Source organism: Lygodium microphyllum, chromosome 30, assembly GCF_053477565.2.
Source record: "Lygodium microphyllum isolate KBCC chromosome 30, Lygodium_microphyllum_v1.1.10, whole genome shotgun sequence".
Taxonomy (NCBI): Eukaryota; Viridiplantae; Streptophyta; class Polypodiopsida; order Schizaeales; family Lygodiaceae; genus Lygodium; species Lygodium microphyllum.
This window is the reverse complement of record NC_141164.1, coordinates 109,202,305-109,214,900: the sequence shown is the minus strand read 5'-3', so window position 1 is coordinate 109,214,900 and position 12,596 is coordinate 109,202,305.

The following is a 12,596-nucleotide window of genomic DNA, read 5'->3' as shown; positions in this document are numbered from 1 at the left end:
CTGGCACCCAAGCGTCCTCCTGCTCTAAGTAATGCTCAACGGAGAGACCTCTCGTGGTGGGCTCGGTCCACGTTCTCGGCATGGTCAACAACCCCCTTGGTTAGGGTCAAGCAGACAGTCGGGGTAACTGAAGCTGCCTCTCCCTTCAAGCCTTCAACCTGAAGTATAGATATTCATTTATCTTTTAATTCACTGGTTAAACAAAGCCAAACAGTGCTCTAAAATATGTAGCAAGCAGTAACATTTCCATGATCGTTTTTGTTATTGGCAAACTGCTAAGGAATGAATCCTTCCTTTCAAATGCGTCCAGCCTCGATCCGGAATGACTTGCAACTTGGCAAGATCCCCTATATTCTGGGTTAGGGCGTACCCTATTAACCCAACTTGGTCAAACCTTAAAGTTCATTGGGTACTTAAGTTTTTCGGTCTTTAATTTCCAATTAATCTTCATTACTCAAGAAGGATACCAAAGTATTCATCCTCTTGCAAGATAACTTGCGTAAGGATCCGCCGTCCTCGTTGCGAGAATTTGGCCTTTTTCTTGTGATCCAATCACAAGACCATATGACTTCGTACTTGCTGTATAAGTGTTGCATCATTCTATGCGACAATGGAGTCATGAAACAATTTGTTTCAGGTTCTTTTAGACTGACGTCGTTAGACCTAGGGTTTCCAAGTTTCATTTTTGTAAGATTTTCAGGGACAAACCCTAGTTCCTTTTACGATTACAATTCACTGTCCCTACATTCAGGGAATGTGGGCAACTATTTAAGGTATAGGCATTTCTTGGAATTTAACTTATTCCCAACGAATATTTCGCAGCATAGGTATTTTTAAGTTTACATCAATTTGGTTAAATCTAGAAGATAATTTTGAGATTACTTCCACTTGATTTGTTGTCTATGCGTAACCCTAACTTATCGATTTGAGGTTAGGCATAGGTTAGGTTAATTTCAACTAATCTTCACTTTCTTTGCGAACAAAACTCATGCTAAATAAGAAACCTTTTTCTTGCTAAGTTATGCAGTTAGCAACGATAATTTCGTAGAGTTTATGCATCATAAGAGTCATTTCATGATTGCACCTTCCACGATGATTCATCGCAAAGAGGATATGGATTAATAATACGAGATGCAGTTTATACTTCTAAGTTTAATCGAAGTATGCTATTTCAATGGGTAATAATCTAGCTTATAATTCATTTCAATGCATAAAGCTATTTGCTAGGAATGTGTTTATACTTTCTTTAATTGGCATGTTCCATTAAAAGTATTGATGACTAAGCTCCTTTAACATTTAACCTTGCAAGATTGAATTACAACAATATCAAATAATAATTTAGAAAGGAAAACCTAGGTTTGGGGTGAGATATCCACATGGATGCCCGGAGATGATCCTCCCACAGCTACGCCTTGGACTTTCTTAGGAGGCATCGCAATTGTAGTCCTTCGGACGTGGAAGCAGCTCTACACTCCTTTTCGAAATTCCACCATCACTCCCTTGCACTTCAATACTCTTCTTATTTTTTTTCGAGTAGGGGAAAAAACCAAAGTCCCAAGGGTAGTTTGAAAAGGGCAAGGAACGGCTAAGGGGTTTAACCACGAGGAGGGGGGTAGTAAGACCTTTTCAAAGCCTTAGTACTTTTGGGGGAAAAGGGTCTTGTAAAGCCCCCAAAAAAAAAAGTTATAAGTGGTTAAAGCACGGGGGGGGGGGGGGGGGGGGGGGGGGGCAGGGATGATTCCGAAACCAAATGTAAGGGCTAAAGGAAAATTAAGAACACTAGGAGGGGGGTTCCAAAATACCATGGAAAGAGCTAATAGGGGTTAAAAACCGGGGGGGGGGGGGGGGTTAATCATAAGGTTTTTTTTTTTTTTTAAAGGCACCACAAGGGATTGAAAGAGCCTTAAGAGGATTAAAACCCGGGGGGGGGGGGGGGGGGTGGGTGTGAAAGGGGGCTTAAGGGGTTTTAAAACCCGGGGGGTGAAAGGGGGCTTAACTAGCCCCCCCTTGAAGCTTCTCTTTAGAATCTTCCACAGCTTCTTATGTTGCAGGGGGGAGGGGGGGAGATTCAGCGCCGTGTTGGCGATGGGGGACTGACGGCACTTCTGTGAGGCGGCAAGGCCTCTGGCTACAGGTGGCGGTGCTAGGAGGTCTGGCAGCGGGTATCGCACCCTCATGAGTCGAGGGGAGAGGCTCACTCTCTCCCTCTTTGCAACTATGGCGTACGGCATTTCTTCCCCAAAGCCTTTGGCCCTCCGTCCGTAATCACAGCGTTCAGCCGTCCCTCCCTTTTTCTATTCAGAAGTGGGGGTTTTTTCTTTATAGGGAGAGGGAAGGAAATCCTCCCTCTCCTCGTGTCACCTTGCATGGCCATGAGGCCAAGCAAGCTCCAGCGGAGGAGCTTGCTGGCCTACTGATTCCTTCTCCGTCCTCTAGCATGACCATCGCCGACAGTGAATTTTTTTAAAAAAATTTCCATAAATTTTCAACGTTTGACATATTACAAAGAGCTTGTTGATGATTATGATATCAATGATGAAGTCTACACAAAGATTTTAGGCATTTGCAATGATTGGGTATCAAAGGAGCTCACACGTGAATCTGATTCTGGGTCCCTACCAAATGGAGCAAAAGATATTGTCAACTTTCTAATAATAATAAAAAATATACATAATGTTTACAGAGATCCAATTACCATTCGGATTGTTGTTCTAGATGCATCACATCGGGTTGAGGGAATGAAATGGGACTCTATAAAGTTTGAAAAGGTTCTATTCACTCTACTACAAATGATATGTGAAAACAATTCATGCTGTTATCATTTCTTGATCGAAAACAAATGGCAGCTTTGGAAAATGCTCTTGAAAACATTTCTTGCAAGTATCGCATGCTAGTTGGTAGTGCTATCTTCCTACCAATGGATAGAATGTTTGCTTTTGGATCTATAGATTCTTCTGTGGTTTTGACATTAGTGACCATGGAGAAAAGCTTCATCAATTCTAAGAGATATATAAACAATGTCAAAAAGCCTTTCATTTTTGACTTTGAAGGCTTGGACAAGGAGTGCAATAATGAAGATCTTCAAGAAGAACAAAGGATTGCAAAGGCTGTTTTGAGAAAGAAAATGAAAGTAATGGAAAGTAAAATCAAAGCAATTAATGATGCTCATGAGGTTGTATTTGATGTATATGCAAATGGACTTGCATCTAAGGTGGCAGTGGTAAATCATATCAAGCCTATTGCAGTGGTTTGCAACACTCAAGAGCAAAGAGAGGTTGAAGCACAATTGTGGAGGGTCCATGAAAGTTCCAAACAAAACTCAAACTCACAAGAGTTTCCTCCTACTCAAGTTCAAGTTCTTGAAGTACCACTAGAAGGCATAAAAGAATCAAGCCAAGATATAGCAAGTCTAATTATGAAAGAGAAATTAAAGGCTATTTCAGGTGTTTAAACTCAGTTCCTAAACTCAAACTCACAAGAGGTTCCTCCTACTGAAGTTCAAGTTCTTGAGGTACCACCTGAGGGCATAAAAGAATCAAGCCAAGATATAGCAAGTCTAATTATGAAAGAGAAATTACAGGCTACTTCAGGTGTTTAAACTCCGTTCAATCTCCTTTCATCAAGGAAGACACATTGATGCAATTTTGTGGTGATATTACTTTAAGAAACTATGTCTTTAGTTTTTAAATTTTTTACAAAAGGTACCAAGCATGTTTGGTTTAAAAATTCTATTTAAGTAAATATTTTGCTAAAATAGTATTAAAGAGCTCATTAAAATTTATCATCCTTTGTAAGCATAAGAATTTAATTGTAATCTAGTGTGTAAGAATACTTATCATAATGAAAAGTTTGAGCTAGCTATGCAAAATTTACTTAAGTCCATTTTAGATCTTATTTTATTTAAACTCTTATATGTGTTGTGTGATGATCTTCTCATGTTAGTTTTGGTCAGATTTGTCCACGTGGTCAAATCTCTTATCTCTTATAGCCTCTTTTACTACACCATTAGTGTATGTCTATGCATGTACCTTAGGATAAGGGAGGCAACAATATATTGCACACCCCAAAAAAGAATCATTGCTCCCCCTAAAGGAGTTTTACCTAAGTAGCAAATATTGCAACAAGGATTTTACTCCAATGTACCTTTTGAGATGTGTATATGGAATATTAAGGTAAAATCCTTGTTATAATTCATGAGTTTAAATATCTATGGGATATAAATAGTTCAAAAATAGAATGGTTAGTCCTTAAGAAGAAACTATGAAAACTTATCCAAAGAGAGGATAACTTATCTCAATTAAAGTGTCATGTGTCACTTATATGTGACATAGTTTTGGTAACATGGTCAAAAGTATTATGTTTAAATTTTCTTTTAATAATTAGGAGTAATAAACACCTTCTTTATACATGCCATTTTGAAGGAATTTTTAAAAAAATTGAGTATGCTTAATATTATAATGATAATATAATTTTTGCGACTAATTACAAGAATCTATTTTTAGTATCTCAAGTAAACTTACAATTAGCGATAAAAAGTAGGTATGGAAAAATGACTTTATTGCAATAGATTTTACTTCAAAGAAATCATCATATATATATTTTTCATCTCATGATATTACTCTTGATTAGATTTGTCCACATAGTCAAATGTCTTTTTTCTTAAGACATCATTTATTAAGTAGTACCTCTGTATGTATTTATCAATGTGAAGTTAAATTGCTTTAGTGTTCTATGCATGTTTATAGCTCAAACATTAAGTAGAATGATGAGGAAGTAAATGAATCTAATGTGCTTCTTTTTCTTCTTTGTAACTTCAACTAAGACATCAATGGTTGAATATCTAACAAATTTCAACAATAGTAGAGCACGATGACATGATTGATGGGTCCTTAATAAGAAATGCAACACAATTATGTGTAATACTTGATTTCAATGGTCTTCTTTTACAACTATGCTTTGCTAAGTCTAAAAGGTTTCAAAGCTTTCAAATGGGAAAGCAATGGCTTGTTCTTCGACTAGGATGTATGGAGTTTCTTGAAGCCTTATTTGCAAGATTCCAAGTGGGAGTTTGGTCAACAACTTTACATAAGAATGTCATGGTAGTTATTAACTGCTTGGAGATCCATGCAAAAAGGAAGTATCCTTTCTTTATGATTCGGGACCAATAACAATGTCATAGACATCAACTTAAAATTATACATAGGCCAGATAAGATGGGAGTAGAAGCAATGTTAAAGCCTCTGAAGTATGTATGGGATCAATATGGAGATGTTTGTCAGCATACCAAGACTATTCTCATAGATGACAGTCCTTACAAAGGATGTCCAAATCCTGTTAAGAATTGCATTTAGCCAAAAACATTTGATATTGATCGTGAAGACTCTATCTTGATCAAAGAACTTCTACCATACTTGACTCGCTTAAGCAAATACCACGATGCATATGAAGTCATCAAGTTCGATCGATATAGACAGGATCAAATTCAATATGGACATGAATTGTATGCTCAATTCAAGGTTGTCATTGATGAATGGACTAGAGCAGAGAATGATGGTATTTCATCTTCATCATCAGCACCACACGAGAGCATGATTGATAAAGATGGTATATATGTTCAACCTTCATTTACTTCTTGTTTCAAGAGACCATCTATTATACAAACATCCTCAACAAATGCCTCACATCATCTGTCTCTTATATTGAAAAACTCACAATTATCCATGTTGAAGTAGACTCCTTTAGTCTCTACTTTGAAAGATATGGAAGAAATGCAACTTGCTCATGAGTTAGGATATCACAAACATTTCATAAATGGTAGTGCAACTAAACGTTTTATACAAAATCTACAAAAGTTGTATTTTTCCAATATACATTATGTAACAAGGTACTCTATATGGACTAATTTTGACTTTCATAATAAATATATCCCTTACATTAAAGGCTTTTGCATGGCTATTAAATATATGCTTGTTAGAATTTTAAAGTGTTTTATGTAGTTACCTTGGTGTTTCTAAACACCACCAATATCAATGAGAGAATCTACTCAATGTTTTTCATTCTTTCAATAACATTAGTTAATTGTGTTGAAATTTCTTATAAAGTCGTTTAAATCCTATTTCTACTTTATGACAGTCTATTATACAAACATACTCAACAAATGTCTCATGTTGTCTGTCACTTACATTGAAAAACTCACAATTACCCAAGTTGAAGTAAACTCCTTTAGTCTCTACTTTGACAGATATGAAAGCAATGCAACTTGCTCATGAGTTAGGATATCACAAACATTTCATAAATGGTAGTGCGCCTATCTACAAAAGTTGTATTTTTCCAATATACATGATGCAACAAGGCAGTGACTCTATATGGACTAATTTTGACTTCCATAGTAAATATATCCCTTACATTAAGGGCTTTTGCATGGTATGAAATATATGCTTGTTAGAAATTTAAAGTGTTTTATGTAGTTATCTTGGTGCTTTTAAACGCCACCAATATCAATGAGAGAATATGCTTAATGTTTTTTATTCTTTCAATAGCATTAGTTAATTGTGTTGAAATCTCTTATAAAGTGGTTTAAGTCAAATTTTATACTTTATATCTTAGCTAACAAATAAGTCTTAATTAATAATAAAATTTATGTCTATTTCTTTGAAAACACAAACCATTGGTCAAAGGTTAAATCTTTGGTCTTAGAAAAATCATAAACTTCTAGCTTGGTATATAAATCTTCATTTTATGATATGAAAGTTCATTTAGCTAGGTCAAATTGTGAAGCTAGTTGATTTTGGCCAAAGCCAATATCTATCTTGTCCATATATTATCAAGATAGATAGAAATTTTGAACAAACGATATTTATATATAATGCATATACATGTAAAAAATGCAAATGGAGTGAGCAATTATTTAGTATACTTGTGGTTTACACAAAAAAAAAACCATCACATCATATGTTATCTAAACTTATTACTATATGATATTAGATCAAGTTATTAAACCACACCTAGTTAGTGGTGACTCTTTTAAGGTCCTAGTTCATGAAACTTATACATGTCACTTTAAATGACGCTATATCTAAAAGAAAAAACTCATATTATAATATCTTCAAATCCATAACATTAAAAATTTTGGCCATGATAACATAATATTCTCATATAATGTTTAAGGCTCTTGTATTCTAAATTCTCTCTGCACTCCTTCAAACCTTTGTATTCTTACATTAAACTTGGAAATTTCCTAGGTATATACTAGTTAAGCCTCCTTGATGTATCCACCACCATACAACATCATATTTTATTAGTATGCTAGAAAAGATAGAGATGAAATCCAAATCTCCTAATAGCCACATAGCTTACATTCATCATTTTAGCTCTCAAGATGTGTGATCTCATATTTGTAGCATACAAAGTGTCCTTTAAAGATAAACATAAACATAGTGCTCTCTTTCATTCACAAAATTAAGGCATTCATTAAAAGTGAGACTTGGGAATTTTTCAAAATCTCTAATATGATGTTCTTTTATGTTTAGAAATACCATTCTATTGAGGAGAGTAGGTAACCATATATTCGCGATGAATATCCTGATTATTACAATAATCATTAAAATTATTTGAAATGTATTCTCCACTATTATCACTGCAAATTTTCTTGATGCGATGACCAATATGAAGTTCTGTAGATTTTTTTTATTGCTTAAAAGATAATAAAGCTTCTTATTTATGTCGCAAGAGAAAAACATTTGTGTATCTTGAGAAGTCACCAATAAAAGTCATAAAATACCGATATTGAGATTTCGATGAAGGAAAAGGTCCACAAATATTTGTGTGAATGAGATCAAGCAAATCTCTAGAATGAGATGTGGTGGAAATGGAACAAGGTTTGCAAAACTGCTTTCCAAGTGCACAATATTCATAAATATCCATGTGAATGAGCTTTGAATTCCATACCTTGAAGGAGGTCACGTTGATAAAGATTGACAAGCTTAGAAAAATTAGAGTGAAGAAAGAGATAATTCCATATTTTATTGCTAAAATTTCCAAGAGTTATAACAACATTTGCAAAATCTTCATGTAAAGATAACTCAAAAGAATACCGTTTTGAGGAGTGACAGCTATGGTGTGACACCTGGTATGGTCAAAACCAACAAAGAGACCAAGATCCACAACTCTTGCAACTGAAAGAAGTTTCCTTTCTAGATCTAGGACATGTAAAACTCCAATAAAAATTCTTGTTGAAGAAAGAGTATGGATATATAAATCACATGTACCTATGACTTGATAGATTGTGTCATTGGTAAGATAAACCAATTGCTTGAAAAGAATAGAATGATAATTATAAAACCATTGAGACTGATATATCATGTTTCCTGTAGCACCATAATTAATAATAAAAAGAGATCCATCACAAACATGAAGTATCCTTTCCGAAGAAATAGAATAGCTCACACAATTTTCTTCTTTAGTAGTATTGTCATGTATAGCAACATATGCTCTATTACGATCTGAATCAACATACCTCTTGAAATATAGATGGAATGGATGATCTTTCTTTTTGCAGTAGTCACACAAGGAGAATAATCTTTGGATAAACATGGTTTTTTATTTCTAATACAATGTTCTTCATCATTTTTTTTTGCCCAACAATCATCTATAGTGTGACCATTTTTATTTCAATAAGAACAATGTTGATTAGGAAACTTGAGATGAGAGAAGTTACCACCACGATGATTCCTACATGTAAAGCATGGAAAGAGACACCTTTGAGCAAGTAGATCTTGGTCACTTGATTTTGACTTTGTATCCTCTTGTGAGATCATAACTATTTCTTCATTTGTGTATTATTGTTCATGTCGTTGTGAATATTCAATCAAAGATATACAAGCTTGATCAAAATTGATCCCATCTTTGATAGATAATATTGTAACAATATTATCATAAGCAGGATCCTTTCCAGTGTCAAGAAGCTATGTTACCAATTGCTTTCGTGGAATGGTATCACTAGTAGTAGCAACAAGCTGATTGATAATGTTTTGAATGATTTGATATGTATTTTCATAGAAGTTATGATGTTGTATTGTAACTCAATGAGCTCACTATGAAGATAAATTACTCATGTAGTAGGTTTCTTCTCAAAATTTGCTATCAAATACTCCCATATAGCTATGAGGTTGAAAGATCACATACATCAAGCATAAGGATTCTTGAAGAGCAGAAAGAATATACCAACGAGGTACTTTGTCACATTTGATCCAGTCATTATAAATAGTCTACCATTCTTCAATAATAGGTCCTTCAGTTATAAGGATATTATCATGAGTTTGATAAATTGGTTGGGCTAGAAATTCATAATTTCCAAGAATAATATCACGTAAGTCATTATCTTCAAGAATGAGAAGCATATTTACTTTCCATCCAATGAATCCTTGTCCTTGAAAGTGAGGAATGGAACATTGTCCAGAAGGAAATCCGTTGATGATTATAGAATTTTACATAGATCGCTCAGAGAATACATACAATACAAGATCACAAAATCTACATAGCATATACGAAACGATGATGAAAGTGGAGCACAACCTCGAGGGGGGGGGGGAGATCACTCATGAATATATGTATATATAACGTGAGTTCAAAATAAGGGGTTTTTAAAACACCATTTTTATACATTTTTTACATACAAAAGGGTGTCATATAAAGGGGTTACTTACAGATTCAATAGAAAAGGGTTGTGTTTTATTCAGGAAAAATTCACAGATTAGGATATTTATAAGTAGGCCATGAATGCACGTTATATAGAGAATATATATATAGTGAACCCCCCGAGAGCACAACAAGTCATATGTAGAAGCTATGCTTGAAAGAAATACGTCTAGTTCAAAAAGCATACTCCAAAAGAAAGAGAACTAAGATAGACGAAACATGGGCAAGCATAAATTAAACTAAAATAGACGAAATGTGTGCAAGAATAAATAGACCCAACATAGATAAGAAATATGAACAATGATCAAAACATTATCGTGTTACTTTTTGTCTAAGAATAGATGATGATCTTGCTAATTTTAGTAGAAACTCAAAAGTAAGTAATTGTGAAAAAACCTGTATCAAAGAAGTTTGCATGAAAAGCAATTGTCCTGTTTATTTTCTTATTTCAAGTCTAGTTTACCTAAACTAACATAACTTTTGACACAAAACTCCAAATTGAGCACGGATTTGCTAGGAAGAGAGCTTGTGAGGTTTCCAAATAGAGTTTTGCAAATATAAACTTTTAGAGTGTTTAATCAAGGCATATCTACAATTTAATATATTTGCAATCAAAATGATGATTGACGATGATCGAGTGAACTTCTTCTATGCTTAAAATTCATAATATAGGATGCTCGTCATAACATACACAATACATCATATTTAAGCATGAAAAGAACATGAATCAAGAATTGAAGAAATACTATATAGGTATACTTCTTGATTGTCTTCTTCAAGGAATTGATTGTAGTCGATCATGATAACTCTAATACCATGTTGAGACATAGAGAGAGAAGATATGAGAGAGAGAGAGAGAGAGAGAGAGAGAGAGAGAGAGAGAGAGAGAGAGAGAGAGAGAGAGAGAGAGAGAGAGAGAGAAGAGACACACCATGTACACTCTCAAAAACTACTTCATATTGATTGCAATCTACATGTATATAGGTGAGACCTAGTCTAGATAGGGTGAGCTATATATAGCTCCAACATGATCATCTCCCAAAAAGTACATTTTTCTCCAAGCTAGGCTTTTTTTAGCCCAAAATTTACCTCACTAAATTCATAAGAGTCTTAGCTTTTCCTAAAAAAGATCATTCATTGTTCTTTCCCATTCGGTTGAATATAGTCTTTTCTTTTCTAACTCACTAGTCCTCCAATCTAGTCATGTCTCCAAGTATTGTCAAGATGCAAGAGTATATAATTGTTGAGATATTCTAAACAAACCTCTCATGTTGAATGTCATTGATGCTTTAACTACTTGGCAACTCTCCCTTTCCTCAAATGAACATGTTCCTAGACTTGAGTTAAACCTAGTCATGGACTCTTAGCCTTTACCCTTGATTTATCTCTAGAGACCAATCTATGTTGTCTCTTTAATCGTTTGGAAACTCATTTTTTATTGGTTGAGATATTTTTTCTAGTGATTTTTCATGTCACTCACAATTTGTGCACACAATTGGCATCTTAGTTTTCTAGCATTCAACTAAATTCTTGCATAACCATGTCTATTTGGATCTAAGCTACATAATCAAACAAAACAATCTACAAAGAGTAACATCATCACACACAACTGAGTAACTTAAAATTTGTGGAAAATAGAGCTATCTATGATCTTTGAAGGGTGTACACATACCACTACAAAAATGTTGAAGTATTTTGCTAAAATGATAGAGCTCTAAATAATTTAAAACAATTTTAGTTGTCACTTCCAAAACCACACAAAATGTTGTTATTATGTACAAAAGTCCAGCCTATTTGTTTCAACATATCTAATAAACTATCAAAAATATTTTAAAAGACCTTACATTTGACAAAAAGCTAGAAGATACCAACTTCAAATTCTAAACATTGAATAAGAAGAGGAGTCTCCTTATCAAGCTCAATTCCCATCTCCTAAGTCTATTTTGATGTGATACTTAGCAAGTCATTCCAAGATTATTATTGCTTTAGGTTGGTCTGGTGGACTTCCTCAAATCCAAAGTAGCATGTCATTCGAACAAGGCCACTCCTTGGGACACCACCAATAGCCATATGATCCATCTTTGTTGGTGGAAGATGACTTGATAATGCCCTTCTTTCTTCTCTCTAGGATACCTACTCAACTATTGCAAGCTTTCAAAACCACTCTTCATGACACTTCTTAGAACATGCATATCTTATGGTATCACAAAATTCAGCTAAAATCTTTCTATAAATTTTCAATGCTTATCAAATTGTATAGTACTACATATCAAGCTAGACATCTATTCCACTTTGCAAAGTTACCTTTATCAACGATCCATAAAAACTTGATTTTATATGATTGATTATGTTGTGATATTGAGATCCACATGATCTAATATTTAGTACATACCTTGGTGATGTGGCCCCAACTTTATTCATTGGCACATTAGATGATCAATATAGAGGATATACCAATGATTCTATAGTTGGATTACACCTACGTATTTTACTCTTGGTTGTGGCACATTGATTATGTCACCTCATCTATCCTTTGTGGGCTCACACATAGTGATCACATGTATAAGACAAAGGGAAGAAAGTTGTAACTCAAGGCAAAGCTAAATCAAGTTAAAAGAGAGAAGTTGTCCATTGAGTGCTATGCATGAAAGATCAAGAGTATTGTGGAAGATCTTGGATCTATTAGTGTAGTAGTCCATGATGATGATGTTCTCCAAGCATGTTTAGATGGACTTGGAGATGAGTGCATATAAGAGCTTTAGGTCATCCATGAATACTAGCAATGATATCCCTAAATTTACAGATTTAATTTTATGTTGATACTTGAGGAGAAGAACCTTGGCTTAGATTCTTCTTCTTTTCAAAGTAAAAGCAAGTCTCAATAATTGTTCTGCTATACT